Source organism: Callospermophilus lateralis, chromosome 13, assembly GCF_048772815.1.
Source record: "Callospermophilus lateralis isolate mCalLat2 chromosome 13, mCalLat2.hap1, whole genome shotgun sequence".
NCBI classification, from domain to species: Eukaryota; Metazoa; Chordata; class Mammalia; order Rodentia; family Sciuridae; genus Callospermophilus; species Callospermophilus lateralis.
This window is the reverse complement of record NC_135317.1, coordinates 4,985,543-5,001,765: the sequence shown is the minus strand read 5'-3', so window position 1 is coordinate 5,001,765 and position 16,223 is coordinate 4,985,543.

The window sequence follows — 16,223 nt, the reverse complement described above, 5'->3', positions numbered from 1 at the left end:
TTTATTTTATCAATATTTTCAATGTTTTTTTTGTTTCAATTTTGTTGATTTCTGCTCTAATTTTAATTATTTTTTGTCTTCTACTACATTTGCTGTTGTTTTGCTCTTCCATTTCTAGGTTTTGGAGGTGTAGTGTGAGTTCATTTATTTGCTGTTTTTTTCTTTTTTTTTTTTTGATGAAAGAACTCCAAGAAATGAATTTCCCACTTAAAACTGCTTTCATTGTGTCCCATAGATTCCAGTGTGTTGTGTCTGTATTGTCATTTGTCTCTACGAATTTTTTTATCTCCTCCTTTATGTCTTCTGTAAACCATTGATCATTCAGTAGCATGTTGTTCATTTTCCATGTGATGTAGGATTTTTCCTTCCTTCTTTTATCATTGATTTCCAGATTCCTTCCATTATGATCAGATATGGTGCATGATATTATCTCCACGACTTTATATTTACTAAGAATTGCCCTATGGCATAATATATGGTCTATCTTTGAGTAGGATCCATGTGCTGCTGAGAAGAACGTGTATCCAGTTTTTGATGGTTGATATATTCTATATATGTCAGTGAAGTCTAGGTTACTGATTTTGCTGTTGAATTCTATAGTTTCTTTATTCAGTTTTTGTCTAGAGGATCTGTCTAATGGCTAGAACAGTGTGTTGAAGTCACCCATAATTATTGTGTTGTAGTTTATTCGACTCTTGAACTTGAGGCGAGTTTGTTTTATGAGTGTTGCAGCTCAATTGTTTGGTGCATACAAATTGATAATGGTTATGCATTGTTGGTGCAAAGTTCCTTTTAACAGTATATAGTGTCCTTTTTTATCCCTTTTGATTAACGTAGGTTTGAAGTTGATTTTATTCGATATGAGTATGGCCACTCCTGCTCTCTTCCGAGGGTCATGTGAGTGGTATGATTTTTCCCAAACCTTTAATTTCAGCCTCTGTGTGTCTTTACCTATCATATGAGTCTCCTGAAGGAAGCATATTGTTGGATTTTTTTTTTTTTTTGATCAAGGTTACTAGCTTATGTCTCTTGATTGGTGAGTTTAGGCCATTAACATTTAAGGTTACAATTGAAATATGATTTGTACTTCCAGTCATGTTTATTTATTTATTTATTTATTTATTTATTTATTTATTTATTTTGGTTAGTTTTTACTTTTTGGTTATTTTCCTCTCCCTTTACTGAGATACCTCCCGCTGCTAGTCTCAGGCATTACTTTTCAAATCCTCTTCTTGTAGTATTTTGCTCAAAATGCTTTGCACTGCAGGTGTTCTGGCTGTGAATTCTTTTTGCTTTTGTTTATGGTGAAAGACTTAAATTTCATTGTCAAATCTGAAGCTTAATTTTGCTGGATACAGTATTCTTGGTTGGAATCCATTATTTTTGAGCGTTTGAAATACTTTGTTCCAGGATCATCTTGCTTTCAAAGTTTGTGATGAAAAATCAGTCGTTAACTTAATTGGTTTACCCCTGAATGTAATCTGCATACTTTCTCTCGTAGCTTTTAATATTCTCTCTTTGTTCTGTATGTCCTTGTTCTGGCTATCTTCATAATTATTTGTCTTGGAGTTGGTCTATTATGGTTTTGAATGCTTGGGGTCCTGTAGGCTTCCAGGATTTGGCAATTCATTCCATCTTTCATCTCTGGGAAATTTTCTAGAATTATTTCATTTAATATGTTGTCCATTCCTTTGGTTGGAATCTCTATGCCTTCTTCTATCCCGATGACTCTCAAATTTGTTTTTTTTAATGACATCCCATATCTCTTGAATAGATTGCTCATGGGATTTAAGCATCTTTTCTGTGTTTACTCTATTCTTTTCAAGTTGATAAACTTTGTCTTCATTATCTGATGTTCTAATTTCTAATTGATCTAGTCTATTTGTAATACTCTTCATTTGAGTTTTTAATTTGGTTTATAGTTTCCTGCATTTCTAGGATTACTGTTTGATATTTCTTTTTAAGGTCTCTATCTCCTGGTAAAGCTCGTTCTTTGCCATTTGAATTTGTTTGTTTATTTGATTTTCAAAATATACTTTTATTGCTTGGACTTGCTGCCTCATGTCTTCTCTAATATTCCTTTCCATCTGAGTTAGGTATGCCTTGAGTTTTTTCCCTATCCCTATTTCTGATGCTTCTCGGTCCTCCTGTAGAATTTAGTTGTCCTGCATTTTTTGCACACCTTTTTTTCCCTCGTTTTTTCATGATGTTCACGTTACTTTTCAGTTCTATTTGATTGCTGTGTTTCTGCTCTCTTCAATAGATTTGTTTTGGTTTTATATATCTCTGTTGTCTCTCTTTTGTGTTTGTAGACTATGCCTGCAAAAGTGGATTCTGCTTGGAAGGAATTCCGACAGCTGAGCTCCAGTGATGTCACCTGTCTGCTATGGTGGGCCCCAGGCTCCTTGCCGGGGTGTTTGAATCGGGGGGTGGGACTGGACTGTCTCTGGTTGGTTTCACCTCCCGGTCGCTGGCGGGCGGGCGGTCTCCAGCCATCCATTCGTGCAATCAGCGAATGGGCTGTCACCGGCGGGCGGGTGATCTCTAGCTGCCCAATTGTGCAGGCAACCAGCGGGTGATTGGTTGCTGGTAGGCAGGCGTTCTCCAGCCGCCTAGTCACGCGGGTCTGTCCTCTAGTCCCCTGGTTTCCTCTGCGAGTCCTGATTTCCTCTGCTACACCAGATTTCCCCTGAGTGATGCCTCTCAGCAGCTCAAACTGTACTCTTTGCCTGCCGTTTCTTGGGTGTGGAGGGTGTCTATTTGGAACCCTGGCACTCTATTGTTTTGATTTTTTCCGCTTGCCTCACCCATTGTGCTGGCTAGACAAGTTTCGTTTTCACCGGTGATGGGAGGGGAAGTTGAAGGTCAGGTGCCACTAGTTTTCCCCCCGTCTTTATGAAGGCTTTCTCTGGTAATCCCTCCCCTGAAAAGCCTAAGAGAGAATTTTTGCGAATTACCTGCTGTATGGGAGATAAGCTGAGTAACACACACCTGTTTTGTTGTTGCAATCTGTGGGAGAGTGGTGGTGGATACTTCAGCTCTCCAAGATGGTGGCCGTTGGTTTCCTCGGTGGAGTTTCGGTTGTGGGGGATAGAACTGTAGCGCTTTCTTCCCCATCTGAAATCCCGAACTCAGCCCCGGGCTCAGTGGCGGGTGAGCCAGCCGGATTCCACAGAATCTACAGCAACGTTTCTCCCTGCATGCTGGTCGCTTATCGGTGGAGGCCCACCGTCTGTAACCACGGCACGGGCCGCACGGATCAGTCACCCCAGATCTTCGGTCGCATAGTTGGCTCTTGTTTGAGACTCAATTACCGGAACTTGGTGGTGGAAATCATTCTTCTAGGTTCCAGGCACACCCATTTTTCTGTAAGATCCTAACAAGATACTTTTTTGTCATTCTAACTCCTTATTCACATGTGAAGTGGCGCAGTACAAAGGGTGTGATGCACTCTATCCATGGCCATCTTGCAATGTCAAAATATTAGGATTTCTATGCACCATTTACTGAAGATAGTTTTCAGTACTAGTAAACCAAAATGTATTTCAGGTGGATGAATATTTCTGAGAATAATCTTTTGAAAAGTAGATTATAAATCCACATACATGAATATGAATGAAATTTTTGGAGTGCATAATAAGACACATATATTTCATATTTTGAAAAATCTGGAGGGGATATATATATATATATATATATATATATATATATATATATATACACAGAGACACACACAGAGAGACATTAAAAAGTAGCATTAAATATGCCAAACGAAATTCGTCATGAAATACATATCATCCACAGATTCAAAAATATTCATTTTACTGAACATGGATTTATGTATAATGCTATTCAAATAGGAGGATCACCCATGGGTTGAATTCTCAGTTCCAACAGCTTTTAGAAGGAGTGATATTTTCTCAAAATTTCTATATGCCAAGTCAGCCACCTCACCAAAAATATACGTGTGATACCAGGTATGATTCTATATGTGCATATAAATAGGCTACAGAGAAAGGGAGACAGGAATTCACATATTTGTTAACTTTAAAAAAACATGGAGAATTCTTTCAACCAAATAATTGACTAGATTCATAACTCCTACCCTATATAATGCAAAAGGCAAGTCCAACTATACACGATGCCTCCTCTGAACTGCTTGTATTTCAATTCTGTTTGGGTTATTATTCTCCATCATATTATGATTAGTAGTCAAAGTTTAGTAGCCTAGGGGTTAGTGTGAGGGATTCACTATTTTGACTGGAAAATTGTAAAATGAATCCAATGTGTATGCAAATATGTGCTACAAAAAATTGTTCCCACTGTCATGCAGAACAATGGCTTGACATTACCTACTCCCCAAGTAAAACAAAATTAGAGGAGAAGAGTTAGAAAATCTGTGAATACATATCTGGAATGGAATATGCTAAGGAGTTTCCAAAAGTAAGGGACAGGGTAAACACTCCACAAACTGGAGCTCTTCTGTCCTAAAGACTTCTTGTGGAACTGCCTCTGAGGTTGGGCACTTGAAACATATGTTGTTGTCAAGTGCTTTAGCTTCGTTTCTAGTGAGACCAATAAAGGTGTGTCTGCATCTATGTGATCTGAAGGACATGGTTTCTTATTTTCCACTGAACATGAGCAGCAGTGCTGAATTTGCTATTTGTAGCTAAACTGTGGCCACTGGGGTCTAAGTGTCTCCCCGTGTGGACTGTGAAGCCATTTTGTGATCCTAAAATTTTCATGGTGTTTCTTGCGGCTTCACTGGGAGTTTGGTATTTGCTTCACAAAATACAAAGAGGTCAACTGGGACACAGTGCTGGAGGGAGTTCTGTCACGTGTGGTGGGTCAGTTTCTGCAGGACAATGCACCAACCATGCTTCTATCCCACATAGCTTGCCCCATTGACCATAGCAACTTGATTCTGAAACTTGCCCTGAAACTTCTCAATATTACAAGATGCCTTTACATAGAAGGGACTGCTTGCTGCACCATGTCAGTCACAAGACATTTGGAAGCTAATGGCAGATCCACATGGTCCCACCACAAATGTTTTATCACACACCTGCCCACTACTGCTCTAGGCCCAGTACTCAGCAGGCTCCAATTTATTGGCATCTCTGTTCTACACCATTTTCATGAAACCCAGTCAATCAAGGCACTGTCTGGTATACTCATGATCAGCAACAGGACACCCAAAGGTTCTCCAGTGCCACCTGGTCATGGGAATTTCAAAAATTTCTTGGTATTTATCTAGCCATTTTTGAAAGATGAAGTTGGAGGCACTGTGCGTTTCAAATCAATCCAGAACCATTAAATTTTGAGGAAGCTCATGTCAATGAAAGCTATGGAGAATTCTCACAGGCAAGGCTTCCCAAAGAGTGGCTAAATGGTCACGTGAATCCAGGCCCATTGATGTCTACAATGTGAGGTCCATGTGTGTTTTGACTCTCAATTATGGCTGCCAAGTCTTTCAGAATAAAATCATGTGATATCTTGGCTGTGATTCCCAGTACTTTGTGGAAATACAACCTGGGCATACATCTCAGTTTCCAAGGGCGACTCTCATGTGTGGACTCTTAACATCCCAACACAATTCATGGCAATACTTCTCTGAGGTCAGTTCCAGAACTCAGTCTCTTAGGGGAATCACACCAGAGATCATGTCAAGGTGGACGCAGTCATCTCTTCCAACCACCACACAAATGACCACAATTAAAAACAACACACTCCCACATGGCCCTCATGATATTTCATATAAACACTCTTCATAACCGCTGGTTGAATGTTTCTATGAGGGGCGCAGACCAAGACAGTCTCCAAAATAATCTCCCTTGACCCTAATTTGCCTAAAATCAGGGTGGCTTGGACACCCTTCCTGTGAACCTGGTGTGATCACATAGGCCTGCTGTTAATACTTCTCTGCTTCTCCAATTTGAGGACTACTGACTGTGGGGTTTAGATTCTTTGTCTGAATTGGAGACATGAGGAAACCCAAGCACCTACGGGCTAGCCTCTGCAGGGCTTTGAAGAAATTATTTGACCCAAAGCATTCCTATTCTAACTTGATGTAGGTCTGGAGCCTCACAAAGGAAGGGGAGAGACTTCATCCAGAATGACTGCTCTTTTGGCTATTTTGGTTTTGGATGCACACATGGGATCCTTCTTTAGATCCATCAGGTGCTGAGAATCTAAGCCTAAGCCTCACACAGGGCCAAAATGCTGTTTCAGACACATCCTTTCCAAAGGAATTAAGCAAAAAGCCTCAGGTGATGTCCATTCATTTCCATGTGAAAACAGTTTTTTTCAGGCTTCAAAAAGGGGTGGCCTGAGGCAACGACCTTTCAGACATTCAGAGCAGCAGAACAATTGGTAATTAAAAGGCCCAAAGCAGGGTTTCTCCACTGAGACTATCCTGATCACACTGGTATCTGAGTTTTCTGAGATGCTCACCATTCCCTTCAGCTATCCAGTACATGGCGATGTCACAGGGCTTGGAAGTGGTACATATATTGGACACAAAACCATGAGCCAATTCTGGAGAGTGGCCAGAATTCAGGAAGAAAGCAGAAACTTTGAAAGATAGCAAGTGTTGCCCATCAATAAGGCAAGCTGAAATCAATTAATAAATTGGGCAGGATGAATGCTGGGAAGCTTTCAACTAGACAGGACATATCAATTGATGCATTCTCTTTTCTAATGTCTACAACCATGGACACCGTGGGATACACAGACATAGAAACACTCGCCTTATCAAACGACTTACTCGAAACAGTCTACACCAAACCAAACATACCGACTTTCCTACCTATTCTGAGAACATGAGACAAATCCACAAACTCACACCCACACCCACAAAGGCACCTCCTTCCCCGAAGTAGGTCTGTTACTATCCAGAGTTTCTCTGATTGTGGGCCATATTTTCTTCCCCCAAAATGGCCTGTCCTGTCTCAGATCTGGTCTCTTTGGTCAACATCGTGAAGTACTGAGGTGCCAGCGGTGATCCAATACCTGCTTTCTCAGTAAAGGCGACATTTCAGAGCTTTCTGGCATTTGCCCATCCTCACATCAGTAGGTACCAAGAAAGACTAAATCTGTCCTTGGTAAATCCAAAAAAGTGAGACCCCTGGGAGTGGGACTGGGACTGGATTTGGGTGACTGGCTTCCTGGATCCCTAGTTCAGAGAGTTCTGTCACCAAGGATGTTAGGTGAGTTCACTTCCTTCAGGAAGTGATTAAGGTCACTGCCTTGGCAACCACGTTGTCCTAACAGTTGCTTCAAAGGGTGCCATGAAATGGAGGCTGCCCCTACTTCCTGTGACACTTTCACAACTTAGAATGGTATATCAACCATAGGCACCCGGGAACAGCTCTCAACACAGGCCTGGTTTGGTCCTTCTTCTCTAAATTAAGAAGACAGAGGCTGATTCAGACACATTCCTTCATCCTGACCAGGTTTTTTACAATGGAAGATGACTTTTGCTCTCTCAGTTCCTACATAGCTGCCTACAACTTCTGCAGGGATCATTTTTGCATGGACCTTTGAGTTTCTCAGTAGTTGGAAGGAATCCTACATTTTTGTATTGTAAGACCATCTCTGTCCCTGCTCTTCTGTAAAGTTAGATTGAGGCAACAGTGTATGGTTAGGGTTAATAACAGGTTTGATTTGGGTTAGGAATCATTCAGCTGGATGAATAATGGTATTGATAACCTGCGATAATTACAAGAATATATAGGTAAAATATAAGTATGAAAACAGAAATCTAGGTAAGATTTAAAACCCAGAAGTGTATTAGGACCTTGATTGTGATACTTAGCTTTGATTTATTTTCTGCACAGATGTCTCAGGTACATTGATATACAATTGCATTGGACCTTGTGCCTTGGATGATTGATTGTCAAAGATAACATCCAGTCAAAAAGTGATAGTCGGTAAGATTAAGAAGATAGTCGGTAGTTTAGAAAGGAGAGTGAGTATAGAATTTGCACCAAAAGTTCTTTAGCTATAGCTTTTCGGGTATAGAGTAAATGTAAATGTCAGCACATGTGAAGAGTCAGTCACAATGATGAACTGGGAAAAATATGTAGGAAATAGATATCAATAGAGACATTAGGAAATCTGGCAAAGTATAGTCGTTAGTAAAAAGTTAGTAAAATAGGTAGTTGTCTCTTCATGTTTTTCTGTATACTTAACTTCCCTCCCTGCCCTCCCCAAGGAAAGTATATAAGCCCTGTTTAAGCTGTTCTCAGGACTCTCTGCTCTATTGAAGTGAGCTCTGAGCCCCAGCATGCTGGACCCCCAATAAACCCTTTGCTTTTGCATGAGACAGTCTCTTGGAGGTCTCTTCGCCTGACACTCGTCCGACCTTTACATATGGAGGTTCCACCGAGTTCTGGCAGCAGCGGACGAGAGACCCCAACAGGCTCCTCTCGGAATTTGTAAGGCGCCTCTTTCTGGTGTCAGGTTTCAAGTTAGGGCTTGGCAAAATGGCTGTCAATAAAGAGCGTGAGCTCTCTCTCACGGTGGCTGACAGATGTGTCACAGAGCCACAGGCCACCACCCTGAGGGACACCCCAGAGGACTCTGAAAATCGAGGAACAATAGTCTCCTCAACTCAGTGATATTTTGTTTCAGATTCGGTATTGCTAGCCCATCAGGTATTGCCGGCTACTCAGTCCTCATCTCAGTGTTGGACGTCCATTGCCTGTCTTTATTGTCTTTTCTTGTTTGTGTCATGTGTCGTTGCTTTTACTGTTTGTGCATTTTTCATTATGGGAAAGACCACTTCAATCGCTCTGTGTCTGACCCTTGATCACTGGACCAAATTCCGCATAAGGGCTCAGAATCTTTCTTTTTCAGTAAACCGCTGGACCTGGCAGACTCTCTGTGCCTCAGAATGGCCCACCTTTGGATTTGGATGGCCCTTAGAAGGATTTTTCTACTTCTCACTAATTTAAAAAGTCAGAGATATTGTCTTTCAGGAAGGGCCACATAGCCATCAAGATCAAAAGCCATATATCTTAACCCGGCATTACCTCTGCAAATCTCCTCCGTGGGTGAAGCCTTTCTTTGCCCCTGCCCCCGCTCCTAATCCTTCCCCCACGATCTCTCAAACCCTCTGCTCCTCCTCCTCCTCCACCCTCTTTTCTGCCTAAGTCACAAGATTTAACTCTACTGGACTCTCATCCCTCTCCTTATCCCTTGCCCTGGTCTCCCAACCCCCAACACCCTCTAAGTGATTCCCCTGCTGCTGACTCAGCCTCTCCGCCATTGGAGGAAGCTAAGCCAGCCCAGCACCCTCCAGAAAACTCCCCTGCAGCACACACAGCCCCTCCTCCCCTGGAGGAACCTGGCCCGGCTAAAGGAACTCACCTTCAATGAATGATTGAAAACCCTGGAACTCCCGTGATGCTCCCCCTCCGTCCCTATGTGCCAATGATTAATGATGGCCATGGGGAAAAAATGCAAGCCTACCAGTATTGGCCTTTCTCCTCTTCAGACCTATATAACTGGAAAAATAACAATCCCCCTTTTCCTGAGGACCCCACTCGTCTCTCAGGTGTGGTTGATTCATAGATGTTTTCACACCAGCCTATTTGGAATGACTGCCAACAACACCTAGGGACTCTCCTCATGACAGAGGAACAAAAGAGAATCCTCCTGGAAGCTAGAAAATAATATCCTCAGACCAGAAGGGTGACTGACACAACTTCCCAACATATTCAACCCAGCTTTACCTAGAATCGACAAAACTTGGACCCCAACACCTTTGAAGGTAGAAAGCATCTGTCCACTTATCTCCGGGCTCTAATAGCGGGTATCTTAGTGGCTGCTAGGCGACCAACTAATTTGGCCAAGGTAATAGAGTTTATGCAAGGGCCTGATGTATCTCCCTCTATGTTTCTAGGGAGAATTATGGAGGCATATAGGAGATATACTCCTTTTGATACTCAGGCATAGGCTCAAAAGGCATCTGTCATGATGGCCTTTATTGGGGAAGCTGCCCTGGATATTTAAAGAAAGTTACAACACTTAGATGGATTACAAGATATGACTTTGAAAGATTTAGTCAGAGAAGCCAAAAAGGTATACTATACGAGAGAAACTGAGGAAGATACGGAAGCAAAGGGAGGATAAAAGAAACAAAAGACAGACTAAGGAATTGACTAAGGTCCTGGTCACAACAACAAATAGGCCAGAAATAAGAAACATGGAGATAGGAAGGGATACCTGGGCCCAAACTAGAGGCCACCCCTGGCCTCAGATCAATGTGCCTACTGTAAAGAAAAAGGACACTGGGCCAAAGAGAGCCCTAGAAAGAGACAGCCACGCCAGCCAGCCATTCTGACTCTGGAGGATGACTAAGAAAGTTGGGGATCAGATCCCCTCCCCGAGCTCAGGTTAACTTTTGAAGTGGAGGGCACCCCAGTAAACATTGAAGTGGTTACAGGGGCAATATACTCAGCCATTAAGGCCCCATTTTGCCCTCTATCAAATAAAAGGTCTCTAATTCAAGGGGCTAATTACAGTAAATATCGGGCTTGGAAAACTAAGAGGACCTGGGACCAGGGGCAAGGAAAAATCCATCACTTCTTCCTAGTAATTCCAGAATGCCCGGCCCCATTGATGGACAGAGTTCTGCTCACCAAGCTCCGGGCAAAAATAACTTTTAACCCTGAAGGCCCCCAAGTGGAATTTCTAAATCCTTCAGTAAAAACTCCTATATTCACAGCTCTAACTATGTCAGTAGATAATGTACACCAAATCACTCACCTTAGTTTAAAGAAACTACATTCATTCATGAAGGATCAAGAACAGAGTTTTCCACTAACCGACTCACAGTTAAAGGAAATAACTGAATGGTTAACAAAAGCCTGTCAGATCCATCAATTGGTTAATTCTTTTCTTTCCAAGCTTCCTGCAGGAAAGCACCTATGAGGAACCAGACCAGGACAATTCTGGGAAGTGTACTTTACTGAAATAAAGCCAGCAAGTTATGGACTTACATATCTCCTAGTCTTTGTAGATACATTTTCAGGATGGATTGAAGCCTTTCCCACCAAAAAAAAAAAAAAAAGAGAAGAAAAAAAAAGAAACAGTGCAAATTGTGGTGAAGAAGATCCTGGGAGATATTTTTCCAAGATACGGCCTGCCTAAAGTAATAGGGTGTGATAATGGACCGGTGTTCATAACCCACATAAGTAAGGGGTTAGCCAGGACCTTGGGGATTTATTGAAAGTTACATTGTGCTTATAGACCCCCGAGTTCAGGACAGGCAGAATGAATGAATAGAACCATTAAAGAGACCATAACGAAATTAAGCTTAGTGACTGGCATAAAATATTGGACTATGCTACTGCCTTATGAACTGTTTCATGCAAGAAATACTCCCTCTGTTTCTTTGTGTAACCTCACCCCCTATGAAATTTTCTATGGTGCCCCTCCTCCAGTAAGGGACCTAACCGCAACTCTAAGACCTAACGATCCCTTTTACACCCCCTTGCTTGACAGACTTAAAGCTCTTGAAAGAACTCAGGATACCTGTGAAAACAGATGGCCACTGCCTAACAACCTGGGGATGAGAGGACTCCAAATCAACATCAAGTAAGACACTTCTTCTATGTAAGACGACATCAGCTGTCATCCCTGGAACCCCGCTTGAAAGGACCATACCAGGTGCTACTTATAACACCTACAGTGGTAAAGGTATACAGAATCATTTCCTGGATCCATACCTCTCATCTCAAGCCTGCGGCCTGTTGAGACTCTGGCTGGAAACTGGAAAAGACTGGTAATCCTTTCAAATTGTGTATTCGCCGTGTGGATAAAGCTATAGACTCTCCCCTTGACCACCAGTAGTTCTAACCCTCATCAACCCGTTCAGCAGCGATGGCTGATCACAAATCCTACTGGAAAAGAAGTATGGTCTATCTCGTATACAGCCCACTTAGGTAACTAGTGACCATCTCTCCACCCAGACATTTATCAGCTGGCTATACGTCTTTCCTATCGGGATATCCCTGATGAAGAGGATGCCACTAAAATTCCATTAAATCCCTTCCGAACCATAGACAATGAAAACAAACATAATGGATGTAGGGACAAGCGAGCCAGATGCAGGTTGGCTAGCCTAGATTACTATGATTGCCTGGTGGACTATCAAAGCCACAAGAAATCACGGCTGTGTGGGGGGAAAGCCGACTTCTTCTGTAAGTCATGGGGATGTGAGCATACAGGGACTGCCTGATGGATCTCAAGCTTCTCATCAAATTCTGTAGAGAAAAGGGAAAGAAAAGAGAAATTGGATGGAAATGGAAGGAGAACCTCATTGTTATACAAAATTACATATAAGAGGTTGTGAGGGGAATGGGAAAAAAATAAGGAGAGAAATGAATTACAGTAGATGGGGTAGAGAGAGAAGATGGAAGGGGAGGGGAGGGGGGATAGTAGAGGATAGGAAAGGTAGCAGAATACAACAGTTACTATTATGGAATTATGTAAAAATGTGGATGTGTAACCAATGTGATTCTGCAATCTTTATAATGTTTTGAATAACCAATAAAAAAAATTCTGTACACAGCATTGGTCATATTACCAATTAGATACCCAAAACCGATGGCCCACAGTGGGGTCTCTAGATCCTCAAATTCTGCGTGACATTTTTAACTTCTGCAAATGCTCAAAATTGTGAAAGGAGATTCCCCTATGTGGAGGCCTTTTCCCTCCTTCGCTCACATCCTGACCTATGTTTCTCCAATAGATCCTCACCCTTAGCCTTCTGCTCCAGACTCTCTGCTGTCACTATCACCTCAGCAACATGATTTCTCCCCTCCAATTACTAGATCAAAAATCCAAACCTCTGCCAGTTCTCAGACCATTGCCCAATTGCTGAGGTAGCAGGTAATGAAGTACCCCTCCATCGACTCCCTCCTCTCTTCTCCTATCAGTGTCCGCACCGGATCCCTCCAGGTCCTCTTACCAGCTAACCCAAATCTCAAACCATCTGAGGAGAGCCCTCAGACCCCTATCCAAGATGTAATGAAAATGGACTTAAAAGTTTGTCATCACTGAAAACAGGTTACTCAGAATTTAAAGTCCCTTACAGGTATTTAGAGATACTAACTCCGGTCTTCTCCTCTGCTCTACCTGTTCTACTGCTCAAGTTTTTGTTGCTAGAAAAATCCCAACCCCTTTCCCATTATTCTTTTACATCTCTCCTTCCTCATTCTTAGATCTTCAGAACTGCTCTCAGCCCCACCTACCCCATCTGCCCCCTCTGTACCAGGCCCACCGAAAAGTCTTATCTGACCTTCTTCAGAAGTCTTCATCATGGCTGACTTTAGGACTTTCAGCAAAAGAGTCCCTATAAAAGACTTCAGAGTAGATAAAATTCCTCTTTTCGTGTTGCCCTGTTCTACTTGGCCACTGGCTAAAAAAATCTGCACTCCTAAGGTAGACACCCCCTTACTAGTTTTTCACAAAATATGTGTACAAGGCCTCTGGCCATGAGCTAGGGATTCACAGAGATGGCTACATTTCTAAGATACAGAAGTTACAAACTGGGCTCCATGGTAACAGCTGGCAGGGTGAAAATTAAAGGGAAGAAAGAGCTCTCCCTAACCCAGGTGTCCTTGAAAATTTAACTTGCCAAGAACAGAGGAAAAAAACAGAAAAATAAACTGCTTTTTGTGAACTTCTGCAGACTGTGAACTTCTGCGCCCCTTCCTTTACATGTTGGGTACAAAATTCTGAAACTACCTAAACTTGGGTTTCAGGGGATTTATTGATTACAACAGAAGTAATGTCCTCTGAATCTGGTTGCAAACAAATAGGACTGTTTCCTGTCTTCGGTACTATCTTAGGCGCCTTGCCTTGTCTGTCCCTACACCAGTATAATTCTATATACTTAAACATTTTTTATGTTTTCATGAAATTTTCAACAGATATGATTAATTGTGTAATGGTGCAGATGTTTCCCAGAGTGCTTTATCCTGATGCAGATTCATTAGAAATTCAAATAGGAGGAAATAAAACCCGGTTCCACTGGGAACATATATCCCTCACTTTAGCCATCCTATTAGAAATAGGAGTTGCTGCAGAGGTGGGCACAAGAACCACTGCCTTGGTCCGTGGGACACAACAAATAACACAATTAGAAGCAGCAATAGACCCAAACTTAAAGATATTAGAAACCTCCATCACAGCTTTGCAGAAATCTTTAACGTCTCTCTCTGAACTTGTTTTACAGAACAGTCGAGGGTTGAACCTCCTCTTCATGAGAGAAGGGGGCCTTTGTTCTGCATTGATGGAAGAATGTTGTGTTTATGCTGACCATTCTGGAGTTGTAAAAAAATCTATGAGTAAATTAAAAGGACAACTTGAAGAGTGTCAATGAGAGAGAGAGGCCAAGAAAGGGTGGTTTGAGTCATGGTTCACACAGTCCCCCTGGTTAACTACGTATTTATCAACCCTGGCAGGTCCAATAATAATCCTCATATTATTGCTAACTATAAACTCTGTTTGCTCAACCACGTAATTTCTTTTCTCCAATCTCAAATTGGACAAGTTAAACTTATGTTAATACCCCACTAGCAGACATAAAATGTGACACCCCCCAATGATCACTTTTATGACTAAAAGTAGCCAGAAGAAGAAGTGGGGAATGAAAGGTTAATAAAATAGGCACTTGTCACTTCCTGTTTTTCAGTACGCTTAACAAAACACTGTTGAAATCTTGAGAAATGTTTGCTAATCTTGTTCCCAGAATGTGCTGTCCCAAACTGCCAAACTACAGAATGCACTCACTCACCCGGTTGCGCGCAAACTGCCCACTCGCCCTGATCCATTAATAAAATTCCCTCCCTGCCCACTCCAAGGGAAGTAAATAAGCTCTGCTTAAGCTGTTCTCAGGGCTCTCTGCTCTATTCAAGTGAGCTATGAGCACCAGCCTGCTGGACCCCCAATAAACCCTTTGCTTTTGCATGAGATAGATTCTGGATGGTCTCTTCCTCCGACGCTCACCTGACATTTACTTGGATGATTGAATGTAGAAAAGAACATCCATTCAAAACGGGATAGTCAGTAAGATTAGGAATATAGTTGGTAGGTTTATGAAGAAGAGTGAATATAGGATTTGGAAAAAAGTCCTTTAGCAATACGGTTTTATATAGAGAGTGAATGTAAATGTCAGCACATGTGAAGACTCAGTCACAATGATGAACTGGAGAAAACATGTAGGAAAGCAGATATCAATAGAGACATTATAAAATCAGGCAAAGCATAAAGTTAGTGATAGGATTACACGTTCAACAGGGTTGACTTTAATTATATAATCCTAGGAAAAAAGAAATATGTAGTTATCAATAGGATTGACATTTGAGAGCATTAGGCAAGTGAACATGGATGATTTTAGTAATGCAGGTTCACTTTCCATTTAGGTTTTGGTACAATCATAAGTGTGACCTTTGCATTTTGTGTTCAGAATATTACTGTGATACAATGTATATGTAGATCAGGTGACATGAGTTTTTTTCGTACCATTTCTGGGAGCAATATTTTGAAGACGTATAAATTAGTATTGGGTGTACAAAGAGTTGTACCCTGTGTCTATGAATATAGAGGTTTCCTGGCCTAAAGACATTTTGAGAAACTGCCTCTGAGGCTGGGCACTTGAAATATATGTTGTTGTCAGTAGCTTTAGCTTCTTTTGTAGTGAGACCATCAAAGCTAGATATGCATCTATGTGACCTGAAGGACATGTGTTCTTATTTTCCAATGAACATGGTGCAGCAGTGATGAATTCTCTTTTTGTAGGTAAACAATGGCCATTGGGGCTAAGCGTCTCCCCGTGTGGACTGTGAAGCCCTTTGGTCATACTCCACTTTTAATGGTCTTTCTTGCTGCTACAATGGGAGGTTGGTATTTGCTTCACAAAATACAAGGAGTTCAAATGGGTCGCAGTGCTGCACGGCATTCTGTCACATGTGGTTGGTCAGTGTCTGCTGGAGAACGCACCAACCAGGCTTCTATCCCACATAGCTTGCGCCCTTGTCCATAGCAACCTGATTCTGAACATTGCCCAGAAACGTCTCCATATACCAAGATGCCTTTTCATATAATTGTCTGCTGGCTGCACCATGTCAGTCACAGGAAATTTGGAAGCCAATGGCAGATCTCTATGGCCACAGCACAGATGTATTATCACACACTTGCTAACCACTACT